At 41.2% G+C, this 12,813-nt stretch overlaps 1 long non-coding RNA gene across 1 annotated transcript; it reads right to left on the reverse strand.

The window, feature by feature from the left end:
* Window positions 1-1,196: 1,196 nt before the first annotated feature.
* LOC108586008 lies at window positions 1,197-11,123 on the reverse strand. The gene is made up of 2 exons (XR_002522033.2): window positions 9,216-11,123; window positions 1,197-1,891 (listed from the first exon to the last, which is right to left on the reverse strand). It is a non-coding gene; the product is annotated as an uncharacterized LOC108586008 (long non-coding RNA).
* Window positions 11,124-12,813: the final 1,690 nt, after the last annotated feature.

Raw genomic sequence — 12,813 nt, forward strand, 5'->3', positions numbered from 1 at the left:
CACTGCTCTCTGCTTCCATGAGATCAACTTCTCTAGATTCCACATATCAGTGAGATCATGAGATATTTGTTTTTCTGTGCCTGGCTGATTTCATTTAACATAATATCCTTTAGGTTCATCCGTGACGGTTGCAAATGGCATTTTTCCTTTCTATGGCTGATTATTTCATTGTATATATACACCACATTTTCTTTATCCATTCATTCATTGATAGATACTTAGATTGATTACATGTCTTTCCCACAACATTTTTAGGCTTGGGAAATCAGATGAGGAATAGACCCTGGTATATGGATATCAGAAGTCATAGGCGCTGATTCTCACACTAATAACTGTAACCTCTGAACTCCTGTTACCTTATCTATAGGATGGAGCTAATCTCTGCTTTTTAATTTAATATCAACACATATTAAAAGCTAGTCCTCAGGAAATTTTTCTTCTAAAGAAATAGTGGGGCCAGGTGCAGTGGCTCATGCCAGTAATCTTAGCATTTTGAGAAGCCAAGGTGGGAGACTCACCTGAGCCCAGGAGTTTAACACCAGCCTGGACAACACCGCAAAACCCAGGCTCTAAAACACACACATACACACACACACACACACAAATTAGCTGGGTATGGTGGTGCACACCATGCTACTTGGGAGGCTGAGGCAGGAGCATCACCTGACCCCAGGGAGGTCAAGGCTGCAGTGAGCCATGATCACACTACTGCACTCCAGACTCCAGCCTGGGCAACAGAATGAGACCCTGTGAAAAAAAAGCAGGAAAACAAGAAAGAAAACAAGAAAGCCAGAAAGAATGCAAGAAAGCAAGAGAAAGGGAGAGGAGAGAGAAGGGAGGGAGGGAGGGAGAGAGGAAGGACGGAAGGAAGGAAGGAAGGAAGGAAGGCAGGCAGACGTGATTGATAGATGATTAAAGGTATAAAAATGGACGAGAAAATATCAGTAATTGCTTGTTATTAAGTCCTGTGAGAAGAGTTAATATAGGATAATGTGACAGTGTTTAGATGACTGCTTTTGACTGAATAGCTAGGGAAAGACTCTGAGGAAGTGATATTTCAATTGAAATTTGAAGTACAGGCAGGCAGATCTCGGGGATGAGCACCTCAAGAGAAAGAGCCACAGGGGATCTTAACGCGACTTGCAACAGGGTTGAAGGAGAGTGAGGAGAGATTGGCCTGGAGAGGGAGGCAGACACCAGGTCAAGTATGGCCTTGCAAACCATACTCTTTGGGTTTTATTTCAATTACAATGACAAGGCACTAAAACATTTTAAGCAAGAAAGTGACATCACGTACCCATCTATGCCATTGAGTGGTTGCAAAGAACGAACTAAGTGTGTGCATGAATCAGAGTTCCAGTGGGACCTACTCAGGCCAGGTAATTTAAGGAGAATTATTTAAAGAGACTATTATGGGCATGTTTTAAGGAACAAACCAGAGATAGTTCATTACCCACTGGCTACTAATAGAGGGGAACCCATTACCCCTTAACCCTGAAGGGGCAAGATAATTTAGTGGCTATCTAAACCTGGAGGAAGTTGTTAGCTGGTGAATTCCAGCTGAAAAGGGCTGTAGACTTGAGGAAACGGGCATGTCCAACCTGCAGCTCTATGAAAAGAAGGAGCCACAACTTCACTTTCTTCTGCTTCCCATTGTGCAAACCCAATCAGGAGCCAGAGGTAAAGTCCATTGATCAAGATCCACACAGACAATGATAGATGAGGGTGGAGGATGGATCTGGTAGAACAGCAGAAAGGATCCAGCATAGTCTTGCTTCTTGACATCCACTGTCATCCTTTGCTTGGGTGACAACTTTGTGTTCCCAACCAGTTACCGTATCTCCAAGGCCAGATCACTTGCAACCTAAAAATGTTAGCCATCAGCAGTGCTCTTCATAAAAGGAGTGGGAGGAAACATGGGGATAAGAAAAAATGATTAGAGGACATAGCTGTTAAAATCTCTGCTTCTGTAACTGGTCAGTATGTCTAAGTTGTTAACCACAACATCTTTCTTCCAACGCCCATTTCTTGTTTCCTTATTCTATTAAAGTATCTTAGTTGAATGGGTTTTTAACCTGATTGCCTGAGTCAAACTTTAGTCCTATAGGAGCTGAGCCCTTTGGTGGTCCTATCTTTACTACATTGCCACAATTTTCTATTGCCAAGGGCCACGGGGTGATAAAGTCCTAAGTAGCCACAAATCCCACTGGGGTTCCATAAATAATCCTCCTCATCCCCACTGCATATTTGTTTCTCCTTGGTAATCAGGATCAATCAATTACCCAGCCAGTACATGCAATAAGCTCTTCTCTGTCTTTGCTTCATCTGCCTAAAATGGCCAGTGGGCAATCTCAGCTTCTAATTCAATGGAACTATTATTGTATTTCCTTATGGATTCATTTCTCCTTCTGGTACTATAAACCCACAGAATCCAAGATTGCAAGGATGTGAGGAAAACATTCCCCAAAACAAATATTTGGTATAATAAAGTCCATTCTCACCTCCAGCCCTTGAATCTTGGACATATGGTTTCACATGCTTAGGAACTTATATTAGCCACTTGTTTAAGGAATATACTGCATCATATAAGTAACACCCTGTCCTCACAAGATTTGTCTCCATATGGTGCCATAAATGAGTCTACATACGCCATTCCACAGGAGACTTACCTGAATATCATGAATGGTGTCATATTTCAGGTTCATATTGCTATAGGCAGATTGAATACTCAATGATGGCATAGACAAATCAGTTATGGTGAGACTGAGCCCATACTGGTGAGACCATGCATAGCCTCCATTCCTGCCACCATGTTCACTTTATATACCTCCATTGACCAATCATATAAATGGCTAGGGAAATAGGCAGACTGACATCGCTAAGAGAGATCATCTTATCCATTTAATTATTCGAAGCACTCATTCACCACTTGGATGCCCTCTAATGGGCATTTACATGGGACACAAATATCTTCCCACTCTGTGCCCATGCTGAGAGGCCCATCACAGACATCTCCCCAGACCTTGTCACCACTCTTCTTATTTTGTTCTTTCCAATTCCTTAACCACTGGCCAATCAGTTTGTATAAATTCACCCTTTGAGCTATCTCCCCTTTCACATTAAATAGACACCCAAAAGACTGCCCAAAATTCTGCCTCCTGAGAACATTTTCTTTCCTTACTATCTTTCAGTACCACCTATGCGGGGCTGTAATGCAGTGGCTATCCATTTCTGTTAGAGGTCCACATGCCATCCATCCATAAGCCAGGCCCATTCTTTCTTCTCCTTCAGCTGGTCATAGAGAATTCCCTCAACGAATTGGAGCTATTGTCCAAGGGAAAAGCAGGAGAGTAGTAAGAGCAGCTACTGTGGAAGTCTGAACCACTCACTCATGCAGTTTATTTGTGCTTCCTGACCCTTCTTGGCCCTGTCTCATACATAACACTTTCGTTTTACACTGGAATGATATGTGCATGTCTAAATTTATGATGCATATTTTCTTATTTTCAAAAGTCAGGTTTTCAGTCTTTGACTCACCCAGCAACAAACTAAAAGTTGTTTTTCAGGTCAAGTATAGTTGTCAGAAGAGGCCAAGTCTTATTCCAAACACCTGACAGTCTTGCTCTGCGAGCCTGCCAGAAGCTCTCTATCATATCTCTGTCTGAAACTAAAGTGTAGTGCCTTGAGTCTAACAGGTTAGAAGAGTGAAGCAGCCTAGACTTGCTGAAGAGCCTTTTGTTGCTTTTCTTGGTGTGACCCTACTCAAAACTGGCAGCCTAATGGATTTTCCAGCAAATATCAGGGGCAGCGTCTCCATGTGTGGTATATGAAGCCTCCCAAATCCAAAGACGCTTACAAAACGCTGTGCCTCCTTCCTTGCAGTGGACCAGGCAAGATGCAGAAACTTATATCTCACTTTAGTAGGGATACCCCAAAGTACCCAAACAAGATGACTGGATACCTAATAACCTTGCCTATGTGACAGGTCCTTGCAACTGACTTGGTACCCTCTAGCATTCATGTATCTTACTTAAGGCATATAGATTCTTGATAGTTCCTGCTCATACAGTCCAAGTAGCAAAATTTCATAAAACTAATGGACTAGCATAAAGTTTTGTTCCCTCCAAACCACATTATAAGAGAAACAGGTGAGTTGATGTAGATAGCCCTTAGGGAAATCAGTAAAGTATCCTGCTATCCCTGCAACTTGAATACAAACTGCTTCTTATTCACTTAGCTGATAGAGATGTCAAAAAGCATTTGCTAGATCAGTAACTACTTACGAGCCAAGGGCTATGTTTTATTTTGCTGTTTCAGTGAAGATACCACATCAACTGCAAGTGGCATTCCCATCTTATATCTATGGTAATCTACAGTCATTGACAAATGGTCCCCCCAAAATAATATATTAATAAAATTTTCCCCACTGCTATATAGACTCATTAGCCAAGGAATGAGAAGGTTGTTTGCTCAAATGAAAATAACACCTGGCTAATCTTTTCTGAATGCTGGGCACTCTTGCTCAGAGAAGTGTTAATAACTTGTGGATTCCAGGGTTAGAGTGGGAATAAAATAGTGTCCTATTAGTGGTTGGTGGGGTATTTGAGGCTTTGAGGTCAAAAGGAGATCTGGTCTCGCTCCAGGAGGGAGTCGGATTCCCTGAGTTTAAAAGGATGTTTGGGTGGCAGTTTCCATAAACAGCAGAGTTCTGCGTCCTGCCCAAGGAAACACCCCTGGAAACTGCCAAACTTCTGATTGGAATGGCAATGTGGATGTGAAACAAAATCACTAAGCACCGGCCAGGCGCGGGGGCTCACGCCTGTAATCCCAGCACTTTGGGAGGCCGAGACGGGCGGATCACGAGAACAGGAGAGAGACCATCCTGGCCAACACGGTGAAACCCCGTCTCTACTAAAACTACAAAAAAAAAAAAAAATTAGTCGGCCGTGGTGGCGGGGGCCTGTGGTCCCAGCTACTCGGGAGGCTGAGGCAGGAGAATGGCATGAACCCGCGGGGAGTGGCGGGGCGGAACTTGCAGTGAGCTGAGATCGCGCCACTGCACTCCAGCCTGGGCGACAGAGCGAGACTCCGTCTCAAAAAAAAAAAAAAAAATCACTAAGCACCCTCACCTCATGCAGGGAAGGTCCTGATGGCTGAGCTCAGCACAGAGCTGCCAGCGCAAAGAATTTGGACAATTCACATTTTAGTGGTGAGCAGGATGGACCAAAAACAGAGGCTGGTTCTTGTGCAATCTCCAGAGTCCACAAAAATATCATTGCATTTGGATGTCCCATTGTCTAGACAGCCCACAGGTAAGGCAAATTACTTTATCCAATAAGACCCTTAAAAGTACTTTTTTTTCTGGTGCATATATTTATAAAGCATTTTGAAGCCTTGATATAAAAGTACCCAGAAAGCAGAAAGGTGACCATACTCTAAGAATGAGTTTAAACCTGTGGAGGATCATGCAGGAGTGCCCTTTGGAGAGTGAGCCAGGAACTAGCCTTTGTTTCCCTGCATGAGTCTGTCAATCTTGCTTTCATGCTGCTTTCTTTAGCTTCTTCATAATAGTCTTAACAGTCATGTCAACACATCACTTATTACATATTGTTAAAAGGGATTACTTTTGGGAGACTGTACTGAAAGGAGAAATTGCTGCCTTTTGCAATTTCCTATTTCTATTCTTCTGGTAGAAAGGCAATAAAATCTTATTTTAACAAAAACTAAAACTAAAATTTTTCATGTAATGTTTTTACAAGGAATATTTTTTTAAATCACCCTTGCTATAAAAATAGTGCTGCTCACTCCATCAGTTCTTAATTTAAAACAGATTTTCAACACTCTTAGAGAAATAGAGTAATTTACCCAAGGGCTGTGGCTTTCTTCGTTATTCCAGCCCCAGCACAAGGAAAATATTCTCTGTTTGGCTCTTCCCAGTTGCATAATGGAGAAAAAACTATCAGGACAATTTTCTTCAGTATGAAGTGGGAAGCTATGTTTTACTGGATTTTTTAAAGACACTCAAGTGTTACATCTTTTTGACAAAATTAATGGTTCCTCTCTTGTTAGCAAAATAAATGGCAACTTAATTAACTATATGAATGTTATACTTGAAGTCTGCCTGTCCGCATTTTCTTCTTAGGAGTTAAAAATGATACAAATCCCTAGGGAATTATTCTTATTTCAGATCACTGAAAACAGCACAAGCATATTTTTAAAGTGTAGAATTGTGCAAAAGAAATTCTATAAAAAGTGGTTTCTTTTTTTTTTTTTTTTTTTTTGAGGCAAGGTCTTGCTCTGTTGCCCAGGCTGGAGTGTGGTGATCATGGTTCACTGCAGCCTCGACCTCCCAGGCTCAAGTCATGTTCCCAACTCAGCCTCCCAAGTAGCTTGGACTATAAGCACGCACCACCATATCTGGCTTTTTCATTTTTTGTAGGAGTGGAGTCTCACTATGTTGCCCAGGCTGGCCTCAAACTCTTGGGCTCAAGCAATCCTCCTGCCTCTGCCTCCCAATGTCCTGAGATTATAGGCATGAACCACTGCACCCATCCCTCTATTTTTTTAAATTGTCCTGCAAGATACTCATGGAAATACAAAAATTTTAAAGTCATGGCCACAAACTATACAAGGGCCATGTCCTCTATTAAAAAACAAAATGAAGACCAGGCATCAATGTCATTATACGGTACATTCTGGGAGAAGATTTAAAGAAAAACAAAAAGAAAGAGAGAGAGTGACTGGAAATGCTTTTTAAATGCCTCTGGAAACATTGTTTCTATACTGTACTCCCATTTGTTTTTACTTTTCCATTTGTGGCCTCATAATGTTGTAACAGGATCTGGATACATCACTCATCAAAATAATAGGTGAAGGTTTTGCCATCAACACGAACTCATGCATCAGACAGCAGAAGCTGACTACGTTTCTAGATCTGTGATTTTCAAAAGGTAAAAAAATTTTAAAAGACACCCTTAAGAATATGATACTCTGGTGGTTTCTGTAAAAGAAAATGGTAGAGAAACCTGAAAACAATGTTCTCTGTGGTGTTTTCCAGGAAACCTAGAGGTCCAATCTGGGTATCTCACAGAGGAGTTTGTTAACACATTTACAGGTTTTGCAATGAGTCAATAGTCCAGGCTTATCCTCTGGGATAGCAAAACATTAGGGCTACACATAAATACGTCTATAGGAGGTCATTTCTCCCAGGATTCAGTAAATCAATATCTGTTTTCTTTCTTTCCTTCAGCCAAAATGTGAAGGACTTTATAGGCCCTGAATGCAGATAGAATGATATAACTAAAATCAGCATGATAAAAAGCATTAGTAGAGAAGTTATTGAATCTACTACTATAAAAAAGAAACTGAGGCACCTGGGGGAAGGGGCGACTGTGGGCACAGCTTCAGCAGACTTAAACGTTCCTGCCTGCTGGCTCTGAAGAGAGCAGCAGATCTCCCAGCACAGCACTCGAGCTCTGATAAGGGACAGACCGCCTCCTCAGTTGGGTCCCTGATCCCCATGCCTCCTGACTGGGAGACACCTCCCAGCAGGGGTCAACAGACATCTCATACAGGAGAGCTCCAGCTGGTATCTGGCAGGTGCCCCTCTGGGACGAAGATTCCAGAAGAAGGAACAGGCACAATCTTTGCTGTTCTGCAGCCTCTGCTGGTGATACCCTGGCAAACAGGATCTAGAGTGGACCTCCAGCAAACTCCAGCAGACCTGCAGAAGAAGGTCCTGACTATTAGAAGGAAAACCAACAAACAGAAAGCAACAGCATCAACATCAACAAAAAGGATGCCCACACAAAAACTCCATCCAAAGGTCATCAACATCAAAAACCAAAGGTAGATAAATCCACGATGATGAGGAAAAACCAGCGCAAAAAGGCTGAAATTCCAAAAACCAGAATGCCTCTTCTTCTCCAAAGGGTCACAACTCCTCACCAGCAAGGGAACAAAACTGGGCAGAGGATGAGTTTGATGAATTGACAGAAGTAGGCTACAGAAGGTGGGTAATAACAAACTCCTTTGAACTAAAGGAGAATGTTCTAACCCAATGCAAGGAAGTTAAGAACCTTGATTAAAAAGTGACAGGAACTGCTAACTAGAATAACCAGTTTAGAGAAGAACATGAATGACCTGATGGAGCTGAAAAACACAGCACGAGAATGTCGTGAAGCAAACACAAGTATCAATAGCCAAATCAATCAAGCAGAAGAAAGGATATCAGAGATTGAATATCGACTTAATGAAATAAAGCATGAAGACAAGATTAGAGAAAAAAGAATGACAAGGAATGAACAAAACCTCCAAGAAATATGGGACTATATGAAAAAACCAAACCTATGTTTGATTGGTGTACCTGAAAGTCATGGGGAGAATGGAACCAAGTTGGAAAACACACTTCAGGATATTATCCAGAAGAGCTTCCCCAACCTAGCAAGGCAGGCCAACATTCAAATTCAGGAATTACTGAAAACATTGCAAAGATACTCCTCGAGAAGAGCAACCCCAAGACACAAAATCATCAGATTCACCAAGGCTGAAATGAAGGAAAAAATGTTAAGGGCAACCAGAGAGAAAGGTCGGGTTACCCACAAAGGGAAGCCCATCAGACTAACAGCAGATCTCTCTGCAGAAACCCTACAAGCCAGAAGAGAGTGGGGGCCAATATTCAACATTCTTACAGAAAAGAATTTTTTTTGTCAGACAAAAATTTAACTTTTTATGAGATTTCAGTTTTTGAAATACACAACTCTTATAGGTAACAAACCTGCACATTCTGTACATGTATCCCAGAACTTAAAGTATAATAAAAACTTTTAAAATTTAAAAAAAGATAAAAATAAATGTCAAATTTGGGTACATATATTCTTTTTCTTCTTATCTCACAAGTTATAAACATAATATTCCCAATTTATAATTAATAAAACCTTGATTATTTTAAATGAAAAAAATTAAAAATAATTAAACTGAGTAAACAAGGTGAAATATGGCCTGTTAGGGCACTTCTATCATGGCTTTAATTAAATATTGTCCTAAATGAACAGAAAAGAAATTTAATGAAGCTTAACAGTGTTAGCTATACATATCAATAAATTATACATCCATATATATACATGGAGTATGTATTTTTGGAAGGGTAACCTGAAGAAAAAAGGCATACAGAGTCAGAATGATGGTGTGCTGAATGCAGATAAGAGCTAGCTCACCTGTTTGGCCTTGATGTTGAAGGGGCTACTCTCTATCATCCATACAGCTTTCACCTGGTTAACTCCTGCTTCCCCTTTCAGGATCTTTGTCTGATGTCCCCAGGTGAGGTTAGGCGTTGTGCTGTGTGCTCTGAGAGCAATGGCATGCTGGTAAATGTCTATAACTGGCTCTTTGAAGGAAAAAACCTGATCTGTAGCAATTTCCACAGTGTAAATATTCACACCATGGTTTATCTCGGGCTACCAACATGATGTCATTGAATGAAGAGTTAGGGAAATGCATGCACTAGCCAGCATTGAGAACAATTCCACCACACAGATACGACAGTCATAAAGAACCTCAGGAGCAACATTATCAGGAAATGATGTGGCATTTATTACCTTTGCTTTTTAGTCTAATTTATCTAATTTATTTTTAATATAATTTATCTAATTATAAGTTTACATAACAATCTTTAATAATGTCTGTGTTTAAAATGAGCTTGCAAAATTCCTGGAAATTTAACAATCAGCTCCCATCAACTGGCAGATGCCACCTCTTCCTGCTACCCCTGTTCCGTAGCATACTGTATTTATCTCACAATAGCACTACCATGATTGATTTTAATTGCTTGTTTAACTGTCTTTCTTCCCTGATAGACTTTATTCTTGATGAGGGCAGAGATTGCTTATACCTTGCTATTGAGCTACCACAGTTCCTGACACATCACGTTTCAGAATTCTGTTTTATAAACAAATGAACAAAATGGATAAACAAATGCCATAGGTACCAGCCCTGGTCTCAGCACTAGCTACCAAGAGCCAGCCTTTGTGTTACTGCCCAGAATGAACCAGCCGACCCTGCACTCTGGGTTGCATTTCAAAGAATCACTCAAAAGTCACCTATCAGAATCCAATGAATTAAGAAGGCTACAACATACATAAATCAAAACACCATACTGTACATTTAAAATATATACAATTTTAAAAAGAAAGCTATAACACAACAGAATATAAGTAAAGATAGAGTTTGGATGAATGCTATTCAATCCATCCATTTAAAAAAGTTTTTAAGGACCTGTCATGTTCCAGGCACTAGTGATAAAGCAGTGAACCAAGGAGAAAATTTTCTACCGACATGGGCCTCACATCCTAGTGGTAGAGACAGGCAAAAAAATTAACTAACTAATTAATTACTGTCTTACAAAATGCCAAGTAAGGATACATTCTATGAAGAAACAGAGACAAAATAATAAAGACTGAGAAGTACGAAGATAATGGGGAAAGCCTTCTTGAGGAAGCAGCGTCTGTGAAGACACTTGAGTGAGGGGAAGGGACCAGTCACGTGACCATCCGAGGGCATATTCCAGGCAGAACGGACCGCAGAAGCACAGGTGATGTGGCACATGGAGTCCAAGCATGTTGGAGAAATAAGAAAGACATACATAGGATTGGAGTGAGGTGTGTTAGGGGAAGAGTGTACATGAGATGAAAGCATAGCATGGGGACAGATTATGTAGCGACTTAAAGGTCAAAGAAAAGATTTGATTTCATCTTGTGCATGTGATGCTGTCAAATTGTCAGAAAAACAGTTTGCAATATTTCACCAAAGCAGAATGAGTTGAGTGTGTGTGTGTGTGTGTGTGTGTGTGTGTGTGTGTGAACTTTAATCACCACCCTGGGTGCAGTTAGCTAATATTTGTAATATTCTGAGCAGTAATTCACACACAGGCGCATTTAGTGTTTGGAAAACCATAATCAGGAGTACACATTTCAGAGCTGCTTTTAGCAAGTGCTTCAAATTTCCCTGTCTAAATCCTCACCAAAACGTTTAAAAATAGCGTTAGGGGCCGGGCGCGGTGGCTCAAGCCTGTAATCCCAGCACTTTGGGAGGCCGAGGCGGGTGGATCACGAGGTCAGGGGATCGAGACCATCCTGGCTAACATGGTGAAACCCCGTCTCTACTAAAAATACAAAAAACTAGCCGGGCGTGGTGGCGGGCGCCTGTAGTCCCAGCTACTCGGAGGCTGAGGCAGGAGAATGGCGTGAACCTGGGAGGCGGAGCTTGCAGTGAGCTGAGATCGGGCCACTGCACTCCAGCCTGGGTGACACAGCGCGAGACTCCGTCTCAAAAAAATAAATAAATAAATAAAAATAAAAATAAAAATAGCGTTAGGGACATTAGAAATAATCTTACGTTGCTGTGATTAGTAGTATTTAATAAATATAATTGGCTACAAAGTCTGTATAAACACTCTTTTCCTTGCAGAAAAGAGGTGTAAAAATCTGGCAGGCTCAACAGTCTAACATTTACAGGACACGGCTGTGGCTCTGAAGTTCTGTTCATCAGGCCTGCGTCTCCCCATCCCACCCCATCCCCTTCTGTCCTAAGTGCACACACATACACACACTTACATTTAATACAAGACTGTTTACCTGATACTAGTAGATGATTGGCTCATCCTACACTGAAATATTGACAAGGCTGCCTTAAAGTGGATCTTGTGGAATGACAAAAGGACAAAGGACTGAACGAGATTGAATAAGTGCTTTTATATCTGTTTGCTAATAGTTGCTTATACGTGTGGCAGAATTCTGAACATTCCCATACCCTACCAGGGAGTGAAGCTATGGGGACGAAGATGAATGGCACTCATCCACATCTAATGGGAGTGGTATAATGTGTGGAAAACCTGAGGGAGTTGTTGGGCAGCATGATAACATGCCTAACTTGCATTTTAAATTCTCATTTAGAGTAACCGTTATTAATTTTTGAATATTTAAAAGTGTTCAGTAATAATTAGCACATAAGCTTCAAACTTCTTTATAAAATAGAACTATAATAAACAATCATCCCCTTCTGAGGAGAAAACTTTGCTGAGGAACAGTAGACATGAGTAGACTGATACGTGGGTGAAGTGGGTGTTCTGCAGAAGGCCTGCGCTTTTGAGAACACTAAATCCTTCCAGAACTAAAGATATTTCACATTTCAGTGATTTTCTGTGAGCAAACAAGATTTTCTCAGTATCATGTTATTTACTCTGTTATCTCACACTTCACAGAGAACCTCTTTCTGTCATTAGGAAGGCTCAAGTGATAAAAGCAGAATGTTTCATGACTATTACTGCAAAACAAATAATTAGGCTAAAGTATTTTTTACAGTCTGGAATCTCTGGGTCAGGAATTCAGGAAGTGCTGGGCTTGGTGGTTCTGGCTTGAGATCTCTCCTGCGGTTGTAGCCAAACAATGGCTGCAGCTGGTGTAATGAGGACTGGGCGCCTGGGTGATAACCAGGTACCACCCCCACTCTGTCCATTTGGTTTCAGAGTTTCTGCATGTGGTCTCTCTGCATGGGCTAGCTCGGGCTTCCTTACAGTATGGCACCTCAGGGAAAATGGGCTGTTCTTATGGCAGCTGACTTTTTTGAAAACAAATGTGCCAAGAAAACATGATAGAAACATGCATTTTTATGACCTCATAAATCACATAGCATTACTTTCAACCAACTCTCTTGGTCAAGGAAGTCACAGAGGCCCTCCGTCTTCAAGGAGAGTGGACTTTGAGTCCCCTTTGATGGGAGGCATGGCAACATTACCCTGTAAGGAGAGCACACATGGGA

The sequence above is a fragment of the Papio anubis genome, chromosome 3 (genome assembly GCF_008728515.1).
Source record: "Papio anubis isolate 15944 chromosome 3, Panubis1.0, whole genome shotgun sequence".
NCBI classification, from domain to species: Eukaryota; Metazoa; Chordata; class Mammalia; order Primates; family Cercopithecidae; genus Papio; species Papio anubis.